Here is a 13,405-nt window from a genome sequence, read left to right as displayed (position 1 = left end):
TGTTAGGCTGATTGGTCGGCATCACTAAAAAAAAAAAAAAAAAAAAAAAAAAATTCCATGAATGAAGTATGAAGTTGCCTGTACTGTTCCTCTTTATTAGTGATGAAGCTTTCAATAATTTGTATTCCAAGATTTGTACCTAATGATTTTCTGTTACTTTAGGCTTTCTTCTAGAAAACAGAATTATTCTTAAGAAAAAAATAATCCTTAGCCTTTTGACATTTGAATTTGAATTTGATTTCTATTGCCAGGTCCACTTTCCTGATTTTAAAGAAACATAGAACTTCTTTTCTGTCTGATGTGGAATATCCTTAAAATGCATTCCCGTTTTACCTTTGCCCAAGCACTTTTAATAAAATGCAGATGCTCAAAAAAAAAAAAACTTCTCAGAGAGAAAATGAAAGAAATGTACCCAGGAAATGGTTTCTTTGACAAACAGTTTGAAGATTCTTTTTAGGCTTAGAAGAATAAAGAGAAAAGGGGCATACTGGCCTTTCATTGATTCTCAACCACTTTGTGGCATCTAACACAGACTCTCATTTCACTGTAGTTTGTAAATACATAAAATATTTTATAATTTTTATACAACCTTACAGAAAAATTTATAAATTCTGTAATTATATGTTTGCATAATACTTATTATGGGCTCTGTGTCCTACTTATGCTACACAGGACAGGACTGGATGTATATATTTGACATGTATCCCATAATTACTATATTGTCATTTTAATGAAAATCCTTAATGCTATCATGAATCACAATTCTATTTTTTTCTCCAGGTTTATTAAGACATAATTGACAAATCACAATATGTAACTTTACCACAATAAGGTCAGCTAACACATCCTTCACCTTACATAATGAGCAATTTTATTGTTATGGTGAGAACATTTAAGATTTACTCACATAGCAACTTTAAGTATATACTACAGTAGTAACTGTAATCACCGTGCTGTACATTAGATCACCACAATTTATTCATCTTATAACTGAAAGTTTGTATCCTTTTACCAACAGCTCCCTAAACCCCTGAGAACCATCAATCTCTTCACTATTTCTATGATTTTAATATTTCTAGATTCCACAAATAAATGAAACCATACAGTATTTGTCTTTCTGACTTATTTCACCTAGGATAATGCTCTCATAGTTCATTCATGTTGTCATGAATGGCATTCTTTTAATTATTTAATAATATTCATATATATATTACTTCTCCTTCATCCATTCATCTGTTGACCTGCACTTTGGTTGTTTCTAAGTCTTAGTATTGTGAATTATGCTACAATGAGCATGGGAGTGTAAATATCTTTATGAGATAGTAATTTAATTTCCTTTGGATAAATACCTATAATTGGAAATGCTTAATCATATGATAATTTTATTTTTAATTTTTAAAGAACTATCCAGACTATTTTCCATACTGACTATACCAATATACATTTCCACCAACAGTGCACCAGGATTCCCTTTTCTCCACATCTTTACCAGGATTTGTTATGTCTTGCCTTTTTTAATAGAAATTCTTACAGGTGTTCGATGATATCTCATTGTGGTTTTGATTTTAATTTTCCTGATGATTGGTAATAGAGTGATGTTGAGCACCTTTTCATGTACTTGTTGGCCATTTGTATATCTTTGAAAAAATATTAATTTAAGTCCTTTTCCCATTTTTTAATTGAGTTACTTTTTTTTCTATTAAATTGTATGAACTTCTTATATATTTTGGATATGAAATCTTTATCAGATATATAATTTCCAAATGAATACCTGAGGCTACAGGGTCTCACCTTGGGCAGATGGCAGTGTAAGCCAGTGATGGAAGTCTGGACAGGGACTAGTGGGTACACAGCTGGAGAGGCTGGCTGCTCGTGAGCCCAGTGGTCCAGGTCAGTGACAGAGTCTGAGTCTGGGTCCATAAGCATGTGCAGAAGCCCTGTTTACATGGACTCCCTTGGCTACAGAGTCTCGCCACAGGTGTGGACATGACAGTGGAGTCTGAGGGTTGGTAGTCCACCTGATGGGATACAGGTATACAGCTGAAGGGGCTAATCCTGAGCCCACAAATAATGGTGGGTATCAGAGCTGGGATTTAGTCTGGCATTTTGCACTTGCACAGCCGCAGAGGCTAAGGCTGGCTACTGGTGAGGATCCTGGGTTCCAAAGGATAATGGAGGTGTGAGGCAGGGGAGGGATCAGGGAGGCACTCAGGTGAATAGCATCAGTGAATGCAAAAACCTGAGGGGTGAAAACTCTGTGAAATCTTCAGGATTTCCTCAGTGGCTGTTCTGGCTCCTGGTCTCTCAGTGGTGAAAGCTGCTGAGGTCACTGGGAAGTGGATCACTCTGGCTGCATGGTTAGTGCTAGTAGTCTCTGATTTTCTTCCTTTTTTTTCAGCTACCTCTGTGCATCTCAGCTTTGCCTGTCTCTGGGTGAGGTGAAACCAAAGCAGATTTTTCTGTGTAGTGCCTCAAAGGCTGGGGTAGCTCGTGGTTTACCCCGGTCTACCTTTCCACATGAGGGGAACTCCTCGCTGGAGAGTTTCCTCTTGGTGCTGTCAGTGCCAGCCCGGAGAATAGGATGGTATAAGCAAAATGAAGCTGTTCTTCCTTCTCTTTTTGTGTGTTTATTCTCAGGTTTATGTTCCACTGCATTGCTACAGTTTCCTAAGTGGACTTCTGAGCTTTCTCAGGGCTGTTTTTGTGGGAAGATGGAGGCTAGGGTCTCTTATGCCAAATCTTGGTGAAGTCACCCCTTGAGAATCTAAGGAATCACAATTCTAATATCTTATGATGTTATAGATTTTGCAAGAATTAAATAATTTTTTCTGACATTTTTCATGGACTTTGAATGATAAGCCACTGGAAGCATTATTCAAACAGTGACTCTCTACCATGGTTGTGCATTAAGACAGCTTCTGAGCACCTCATACCAGCATAAGAGAGTTTTTAAATCAACATAGCTTAAGTCACCTTAGAATAAATATGCCTGGGAGGAGTCTTAAGCAACAATTTATTTTATAAACTCTCCTGTTGATTTGGTATCCCATTAGATTTGAGAATCTCTGACTTAAAGACGTGTGGTGGTGATAAAAGAGAAGGAAGTGGGGATAAATAGAACAGCTGGCAGGGGGTCAGGGAGCATAATTATGGTATAAAAGACAAGTCACTGAGGTTTCAATAGATAGGTAAGGTCTATGGGAGACCAGCAGAGCTGGATAGCAAATCGTCAAGAAAATTAGGGGTTGTTTTTCATAAGTTTAAGCATGGAGAGCCCCAGAAGGTAAATAGTCATTGTAAAAATTATGGAGTATAATTGTATTTCACAGGTGAAATAGAAAGAGTTCCAAATAATAGAGAACTCTAGAGAAGCCTGGCAAGTGACTAATTAAAATGAAATAATTTATAAGAGATAATTTTTGAAAGATTGCCAAGTCAGAGATTAGGAATCAGTCCTTTAGGCTTTTAAGTCTTATTTAAAACAAAGGTGCCATTGAGTTGGAAGAACTTTGAATAATTTATTGTATTAAATGCTAAGGAACTGAAATCAAACTGCACCTTGGTTGCCTTCAAGTTAAAAGCATCTATATTATGCCTATAGTGCCTTAAAATAGTCAGCTCCAACATAGACTACTTGAAATTAGGGTATATTTGTTCTCTATACTTTTCTTTAAGAGCATCATATGTAGCACCTCCAAAATCTTTCTCCTTTTTTAGTATATTTGATTCTTCATTTAAAACTGAGAAAATCTTTGGGAATAAATAAATTAAAAAAGATAAAATTATGGGAAATTTCTTCAAGCAGGAGAACAAGTTTCCCACCGATGAACCCATGGCCCAGTGGCCTATGAGGTTAAATCCTCTGTACTAGGGTCATCACGTCTCATTGTGATCATTCTTCATGTAAACCATACTGCACACCAACACTGGATTTTGAAGCTATACAGACCATGGGCAGTTGATGAATATGAATTTACCAAATGATGTTCAATTTCTTCAGTTTAACTATTTTGCTTTTCAGCCAACTGCTCAAGTGTTAAAATAGTAAATATATGAAATTCGACAATTTGAACATAGAGAGCCAAAATAAATCTAACATTATTCTACCACCCAAGATTTTTTGGTATATTTCTATTGAGTCTATTTTCTATGACTTTACACATAATTGAAACCATGCTCTACAAATTATTTTATTTCTTGCTTTTTACACACAATGTTATTTTCTATTTTAATGGTTTCATGGCCATCATTTTAATGACTATCCAATATTTCGTTGAGTGAATTTTTTTACTTACTTATTCCTGAGCATTTTAGTTCATTTTCTACCAAAACATCAACTCTTCAAATATATGTTTTCTTTATAATTGAGAGTGTTTATAATCAAGTGTTATATAAACATTAATAAACAATATTTCTTTAAAACACCACAGTGAACAGTTTCAGAATATTTTCAGAATACTGCTTGCTTATGATGTCTCAGGAGATGCAGAGAAAGAGGAAGGGAGAGGAGAGAGAGAAGTTCACTAGGATTTAAGAATCTAAAGCTCAGCTACTCACGAAAAATTCTAGACATTTGTGCAATTCCTTCCTTCGAGTATTCCTGGCAATCTCAAAGGGGTGGCATAGTTGAGTCCACAAATCAACCAAGCTGTTATATGCTATTGAAGAAATCCATAGCCATTGAAAGTGATGTGACTGTGGCCAGCCATTGTTGATCACTTTAGGGCTAGCCAGCCTGGAGCTCTGTTTTTTAGCTTACTTGGGTTATAAAGGAATTTACAGTCAGTAAAACATACTCTTGAAATGTATAGTGTCATGTCAGCTAGATAATATATTTTGAAATAAAAGGAATAATCTCCCTCCCTGTGTTAAGCTCACTCACTGTAAAGGTCCTGCAGCCAGATGGCTTGGGCTCTAAAGTACTACGGGTTCATTTAGTTTCTATTTTAGCTACAACGATGCGAAAATATTATTTAAATTACTGTTTAGGAGCTGAAACTAAATCTGGATTGTGATGCCAGAATGTTTACTTTAAGAATAAAAACACTTCTCAGGATCCTTGTCGGCTCTTCTCAAACTCTGGCTTCTAATATTTCTACCTATTATTTATGTTTATTATGAATGTCAGTACTTCCACATTTATTTGAAGATTTACCCTAGATAGTCTTGATTTTTTTTTATTCAAGATTCATGCCCTAATTTAGCCCTTTTGGACGGGAGAAGAACAAAAGCAAAGACATATTAAGAGAATATTAAGAAAACATATTAAGAGAATATTAGAAGAAATAAAGGATTTCTTCCTAAAGCTTAGAAATAACTAATTTAATTCATTGAACCGAGACTTTTTCAGTAAATAAATGGAACATGATTTTCCAAAGAGGGATGCTAACATGAAAAATTTTGTAGAGAAAGCACAACGCAGAAATCAGAGCTTTGATGTGTTATTTTGGCATCAATGCCCTTTAATGTCATGTCCTAAAATACCCTTGGGGTTGATTCTGACTTATATTTTCATTGCTCTTATTGGAATGGGGACCGAGGTTAGGATGTCTTCAGTGATAGGAATGTAGCATTAAAACGTATTTTTTTTAAATTTTGGGTTATTCCTTTAAGATTGCCAAACTTGAATCTCAACTACTGACCATTACTGATCAAACGTTCTAATGTTATTTAGATTACTTTTATTTTATGCTCCAATTTTTATTGTACATATTTATCTTCATATCTTTATCTAAACCACTTCCCTATACCTATTTTCTCTAAGCTTCTAGACTTTGAGCCTGTTAAGTATGCATGCCATTCTTTCTTATGTCTCTAATGAGATTGAATGTCATAGAATTCTAACCTTAAGTCTTCCAGAAAATTCCACATTAATATTTCTTAAAAATCTCTAGTAAATTTCTCTTAATGTCTGAGTACATTAACAGGATGGCTCAGGGGTCAAGGAACAGCCTGAAGCTACTATCCCAGTCTTCTTAGTGTTTTAAAATATATTATATATCATATAAACTTTTTACTTTAATATGAAAATAATAGTATTAATGTGTTTTTATATGTCTTCCTTTATTTAAAAAAGACTTAAAATTAATGCTCCAAATGGATTTATCATAATACATTACAAATTCCCTTTCCTTAGTATTCAGTTGCATTTGTATATGTTGTATTAAAGTTGTGAATTATTTATTAGCTTGTCTTTCTTACATATTTTTTTCCATGATTATCTAGCTTGTGGTGGATGATCAGTAATATCAATTGAGAAGGAGCAGAAGAAATAAAGAAAGAATAAAGAGGACAAAAGAACAGATAAGAAAGAGGAGGAAGAAAAGCAGGAGAACAATGAAATATCCTTATGATCTATGATTTTCTCCATTCTGAGTTATGAACATCTGTGCTATTGTTCAGCCTGTGCAGAACAATAACCTCTGTGAATATGCATCAAAACAAAAATACTCCATAGTAGTTTAATTCAATGAGTAATCATTTCATTTACATTTAATAAGACAGTTTATATGTTAATTCAGAGAAATTAGATACCTACAACGTTAAAGACCAATCTAACTGATTTGCAATTAACTCAAGTTTACATCGATAAAGAATATATAACAATAAAATCGAAGAAAACTGAAGAACAATAATAAAAGTCATCGTGTCTGAATTAAGCCTGTTTTCTTTGTCCTAGTGGATTTCATAATATTTCTGAGACAAAATAATTATTGAATATCTTAATCTTTGTATTGTTTTCTCTATTGAAGGACAATCTTCTCCCCTGCCCACACAGACACTTAACAAATAAGACAACCAAGGGGTAGTGGATTGAAACCCTGCCTCCCTTTGTTAAAGATGCTTCCTGATAACTTGTGAGTTTCAGGGCTAAAAACAGGTTTTCAGGTACCTGAACGCATGTTCCATCCAGGATGTGCATGGGATTTGAGGTCCATTAGCAACCTTAAGCAGGATCCGGAGGCTCTTTAAGAACTCAAAAATTGGAGGATATGCAAATATCTGAAGATGAAAGAAATAGTAAACAAGTTAACATAATAGTGGGAGAAAATGGCAGTTTATGAATTTCTGCATTTGACAGAGAACAGTGGATTGCTTACAATATTAAAAATGGGTCAATCAATGACTACAAGCTTCCTGAGAAGGCTGGATGAACACTGATGCTGTGACCTTGAGGATGTCATTGAAGATCATTTTAACCAAATATGAAATCTAAATCTGAAGTGGAGTGTGCTCCTGTGAGAGGCATCTCAGAGCCCATTTGGAAATGTGATTTCATAAAGTGAAAACTATCTCTTGATACCAGCAATGGTAGAGGCAGTGCCCACCATGGATAAGGAACTGAATTTTTTTCCAGGTTTTTTATGTGAACTTGAGGAAAGGAAAATTTCCAGAGAGATAGACACTCTTGTTTACATTGAAGAATGAAGTCTCTAAGAAAGTTTAATTCATTTCAGGGCAGTAAAGATAGGTGACATTTTATTTTTTCCTGATGGGTTCTGGAGAAGATTCATGTTCACCGTACCTATTTTGAATCTCACATGGTGTGCAAAGTCTAGAAGATGATTGAAAGAATGATAAAAACTTTATTTCTCAAAAAAGGGATGAGAAACATTGGCAATCCCTTCTATGTCAGCTTGTGCACCCAAATATCACAGTATATTCCCAATCTCTCCTCGGTGAAAAATAGTTGTCAATTATTAAGATAATGGTAATATCTTGGAATATTTTGCTAAATTAAAGTTGCCAATCTTCTTATTGGTATGGTCTTTAAATTGTTATATTGCCTCTCCCATAGTTTTATCTATTTTATTTCTATAATCCAAATAGTAGCTGAAAATGTATAGAAAAGTAAAGTATTTATTTATGAATTTCTCTTTTCATATTTGCACGCCCTGATATAATAACAAGGTACAGGCTAATAGCACATGCTTTAGACACCCCATCCTGGCTTGGCAGGGGTGTGCTTGTAACCCATGCTCAGGCCACTCATTGGAATGACATCTTCTCCACTGGGAACCTTCATAAAGGCATATATATTAATTTATTGTTTTCATTATAATGTTTCTGATTTTAGTTTTATTTATAAGAAATTTTTGGTGTGATAGGCGAGTAAAAAATGTCAGTTTGACTTTAATAGGAAATAGATGATACAACACTATTTTGTGATCTTCATGAATTTCTATGGAACTAAAGGAAATCATATATACTGTGGTATTTAAGAATAAAGATCAATATTTGAGCCTATTTGATATACTACATACATTTCTTATAGTAAATCTATTAGCCCAGCCCATCTTATAGGATTCTGTTATATACTTATTAAATTTTCTTCACATTTTCAGTATTTTAAAAGTCACTAGTAACTAACACCACCATCAAAGGAGAAAAATACTGGAGAAAAGAATTTTAGTAGTTGTGCTTATTGAAATAAAGATGCTTAATATTCTGAACACATAGACCCCTATTTATTGAGTTTTTTTTTAATGTATTCTTTTGAACTTTCAAGCTTATGTACATTTTGAAAAATAGATATGTAGTTGTATCCACATCTTTGGCTTCACTTAGGTATCAATTTCCCCCATATTAATTTGATTAAAATTGTGTGTAAATTTTGGAATGTTATTACATTTTCTTTCTAAGATATACTTAAAATACCAAAATAATTTTACAGTAGAGGATAACTATTATTTGAAATAAAGAGAAAAAGACAATCTTGAAAGTTGTTTTTTATTGTTTCATGACAATGAAAGACAAATAATAACTGATTATGCTAATAGTCATCAGTTAGAATTTTTTGAATTAGCTTCAGTAAATGAATAATACACTTTGTACAGAACATTATTAATACGGAAAAGACTGCTTGTAATTTTGTTCCTAAAAGGGTAAGTTTTTCACCTCCCCACAACTTATTGGTCTCATCATTTTGTAATTGATTTTTGGCCCTACAATGCAGTTGTTAAGGGTAAAACTCAATATATTCTTATATAAAAGTCACAATTTTCAAATTAATGGGGGAAAATTGATTTCATTCAATTGATATATTTACTATAGCTATCCATTGGATTAGGAAACAGAATTAACAATAAGGAACTTAAAACAGTTCAAAAGCTTGCAGAGGAGAATTTATGAATTTATGATCAACAATAGAATAAATGCTACATTATGCTATGAGTAGTGTGTTATAGAAGTGTAAATGTGAACTCATTTTTTTTTTCATGTGGAAGTATAAAATGGAATTCTACAAGAAAAAATAATGTGAGGGTCTAAAAACAGGAGCAGCATTTTTTGCAGGAAGATACATACAATAAGGATAATTCTAGAAGGGAATGAAAACAACAACAAAAATGGAAACCTGAGAAGATGTACAATTTTCAAAATGTGTTTAATGTGCATTTTTTTTATGTTCCTTCAGGTAGAGAAGCAGTTGACATAAATAGCAGGAAGAATTATCAAAAAGACAAAAGTGGGCATTTTATAGACCTTATATATGCACTAAAGAGCTTGGACATTATCATATTATTGAATTATTCTGTGGTGAATCACCAAACATTTTTGGAAATAAGATATGCTTTAGAAATGCAGCTGTGGAGGCAATGCAGAAGAAAAACTGGAGGACTTAAAAAATGTCAACGTTGAAGTGCTAAAGACTCATACAAGTTAAGGCGGGTAATGCTAGCTGCTAAAATTAACATGCCCTCAAATCTCAGTGATTTAACAGGAAATGTATTTTTGCTCACTCATATTCCAGTACCCATAAATCAGAAAGTGGCTTTCTCTATCATCGTTCACAGACTTTGATTGTTTTATCTTAAAATTCTGCCATTCTTTTAAGGCGCCCTCTTCTGCATTTTCTTTTTCTGGCTAGCAAGCAGGTGGAAGGGAGAGTAGATCAAGAACAGGAGAGGTTTTTATGGACCATGGGTGAATCATAGCCAGATCCCATTTTCCAAGTTCATCTGGCCACATTTAACTGCAAGGAAGGCTAGGAAAGATTATACAGTCATGTGCTAAGTCATTAGATGATAACAGGTTTTGATGAACACATAGCAGTTCCATTTATTTGTGTCTTGTTCAATCTTTTTCATCAATGTCATAGTTTTCAGTGTACAAAATTTTTACCTTCTTCATTAAATTAATTCCCAAATTTATTTTTTTTTATACTATTTTAAATAGAATTCTTTCCTTTATCTCTTTTTCAGATAGTCTATCGTTGGTGTATAGACATGCAGCTGATTTGCATGCATTAATTGTTATATCCCACAACTTTGCTGAATTAATTTATTAGTTCTAACAGTTTGAGTGGGTCTTTAGGGTTTTCTAAAGATCATGTCATCTGCAAATGGAGACAGTTTTACTCCTCCCTTTTCAATTTAGATACCTCTTATTTCTTTTTCTTTCCTGATTGCTCTGGCAAAGACTTCAGGTACTATGTTGGATTCAGGAGTGGTGAAAGTGGACACCTTTGTCTTAATTTTGATGTCAGAAGAAAAGTTTCAACTTTTTGTCATTTGGTATGATGTTAGTGGTGGGCTTGTCATATACAGCCTTTATTATATTGAGGGACATTCTTAGCCAATTTTTAACAATTTTTATCATGAAATAGTTTTGGATTTTGTCAAATGCTTTTCCTCTATCCATAAATATAATCATATGATTTCTATCTTTCATCTTATTAATGCATTTTATCACATACATTGACTTATGTATATTGAATCATCCTTGAATCCCAGGGATTAATCCTGCTTATCATAGTGTTTAATTCTTTTGATGTGCTATTGAAAGTGGATTTGCTAGTATTTTATTGATAATTTTTGTTTCTATGTTCTTCAAAAATATTAGCCTGTAGTTATTTCTTTTGCGCTATCTTTTTCTGTCTTTGTTATCAGTGTAATGTTGGTCTCATAAAATGAGTCTGGAAGTGTACCTTTCTTTTTTATTTCACGAAAGAGTTTGTAAAGGATTGGCATTAATTCTTCTTTAATGCTTGGTAGAATTCACTAGTGAAACTATCTGGTCTCTGAATTTTCTTTGTTGTGAGATTTCGATTATTGTTTTGATCTCCTTACTCATCATCGATCTATTTAGATCTTCTGTTTCTTCATGATTCAGTCTTGATAAGTTGTATGTTCTTCGAATGTCCACCATGGGCTCTCTTCTCCCACTAGGGAAACTTTAGACTCAGGGGAGCCCTGTGTGTTTAGTGCTATACTGGCCTGGGGACCAGAGGAATGTGCTCAAAGTGAAACCACTCCTTTTATGCTTATAATATGGTAGTTCTATTTCTGCTTCCGCCCCACCTCTGGGTTCTGGGATTTTTACAATGTTGTCTTGTCTATGAATAGGTGTTAGTTGCACATTCTTGAGGTGGACTCAAGTTAGAAATGACCTAAATCACCATTTTGATGATGTCACCACCCTCTCTGCTTATTTTAAATGACTAAACTACAACAAAGTTGCATGAGTTTTTTTAAATAACTTAAGACATTTTGATTCTGTTAATTTATTTGAGAATCTACTGATAAAGGCAAAAATCTCCTTATAAATTGGAGAAATTAGAAAACTCTTTTACATGAGAGGACTTTTTCCCACCTATATTGAGAATGATGAAAAAATAGGTGAATTTAGAAGCTAGATAAAATGAAGCTATTATTCAAGAAAAAAATATTTGCTTGAAGAAAAGCTTAGAAACATTCTTATTTACAGAAGAAAAAGAGAAGTAAAATTGTAATTAAGAAAGTATCAACCAGGATTCTCACACACACACACACACACACACACACACACACGCACACACACAATGGAATAAATGTCATTGCCACCGAATAAAGATGAGAGGTCAAGTAGATTTAAGATTAAAGATAAGATATAGGAATTGATAATTAGTAAATAATTGGTAACCATTAAAACAAAACATTTATTAGAGCAGTGTTTTAGAAATTAGATTATGGCAGGTTTATAATAAGTTACAGGGTGAGAAATTAAAAGTGGCAACGTGAATTTTCAATATTGTTTGTCTTCTTTCTGACTGCATAATGCCTCTTCCTTCTACTTCTGTGTATGAATTTATACTAATGTCTCCAGCTCTAATCGCTCATTGGATAGATCATTACAGTCTTGTCTCTAATCTGTAACCTCTCACTCCAATAGTGAGAAACACAGCTCCTACCACCCAATCATTTATTTATTCAATTATTCGTTAATATAGATGTATAGCAGTATCAAAATTGTTATCATGTACTACTTTGAGAAACAATTTCAATGAGTAGAATATAGTCTTTATGTACAATTTATTTTGCCTTTAGTCTTTCAGATGCCACTCATTTCGAAAATAACAGGTCAATGCCTTATCTCTCAACTCACTTTAGTGAGGTTGTTTCATACATTTGTAATATAGTTAGATTAGTCTACATTCCATCTTGGAAATACCCTAAACCCCTGTGTGTGTGTATGTGTGTGTATGCACACTCATGTTTTAATTTTGTCTATTAAATTTTCCTCATTGTACTGGAAAGGTCCCTGAGTTTTAAAAATTCCATTATGAATGACCAATATTATATGAATAAAATAGAGTGTGATGTGTACTAAGAGTGAAAATTAAGTAGATTGGAGATATGGTTAGAGGTTTGAAGTTAGTTTTCACAGTTTGGAATAGCCACTGTGTGGATAAGGTAGGGGATTAACAAGAAAATTTTTTTTAAAAAATGCTGAGTTGTTCCAGGGCTAATGCAAAGTTATAGTTGGAAATTTGTAAATGGAATAGTGACAGAGAGAATGAGGTTTTCTCCAGCAACACTTCCCGGCCTAGGGAAAACAAAGATACCTGGACTGGTCAACAGTTGGGCACTGGCAAGGAAGGGTCTGCAGGGAAGGATAAAGGAGAGTGACTATACACAAAGTAGTAGGAAGAAAGTCACTGAGATAATTAACCATGAGATGGTCCAAGAGGAAATAAACTCAAAATGCTTTTATATTTTAATAGACTGAAAAGAGTTTAAGTGATTGGAGGTCAGAGATGAGAGTAAGAGCAGGTCTAGCTTGAATGGAAGAGTTGAAAGTATAAGAAACTGGCTGACCAAGGGATCATTTTATTAAGAAGAACAAATAATGAGTAAAATAAGACATGCTATCCTTCATAACTACTGCATTTTGGGAACATAAACTTGATTTATCATTCATTTTATTTTTACTATAACTAAATTGTTAAGCCAAAAAGCTGTAAATCAACATCTCAGGTAGGTTTGTTAGTGGCCATGCAATTAAAGCCAACTCAAATGTACTTTTTAAAAATTATCAGAGGTTAAAGCTCACATTATAACTCAGGTATTGATTAATGCACAGCTTATGGTCATATATAAAATCTCTTGGGTTTTAAAGTTAGACACAGCCAGGTATCAGTCATTAC

The sequence above is a fragment of the Rousettus aegyptiacus genome, unplaced genomic scaffold (assembly GCF_014176215.1).
Source record: "Rousettus aegyptiacus isolate mRouAeg1 unplaced genomic scaffold, mRouAeg1.p scaffold_m13_p_6, whole genome shotgun sequence".
NCBI classification, from domain to species: domain Eukaryota; kingdom Metazoa; phylum Chordata; class Mammalia; order Chiroptera; family Pteropodidae; genus Rousettus; species Rousettus aegyptiacus.
This window is presented reverse-complemented; position numbering follows the sequence as displayed.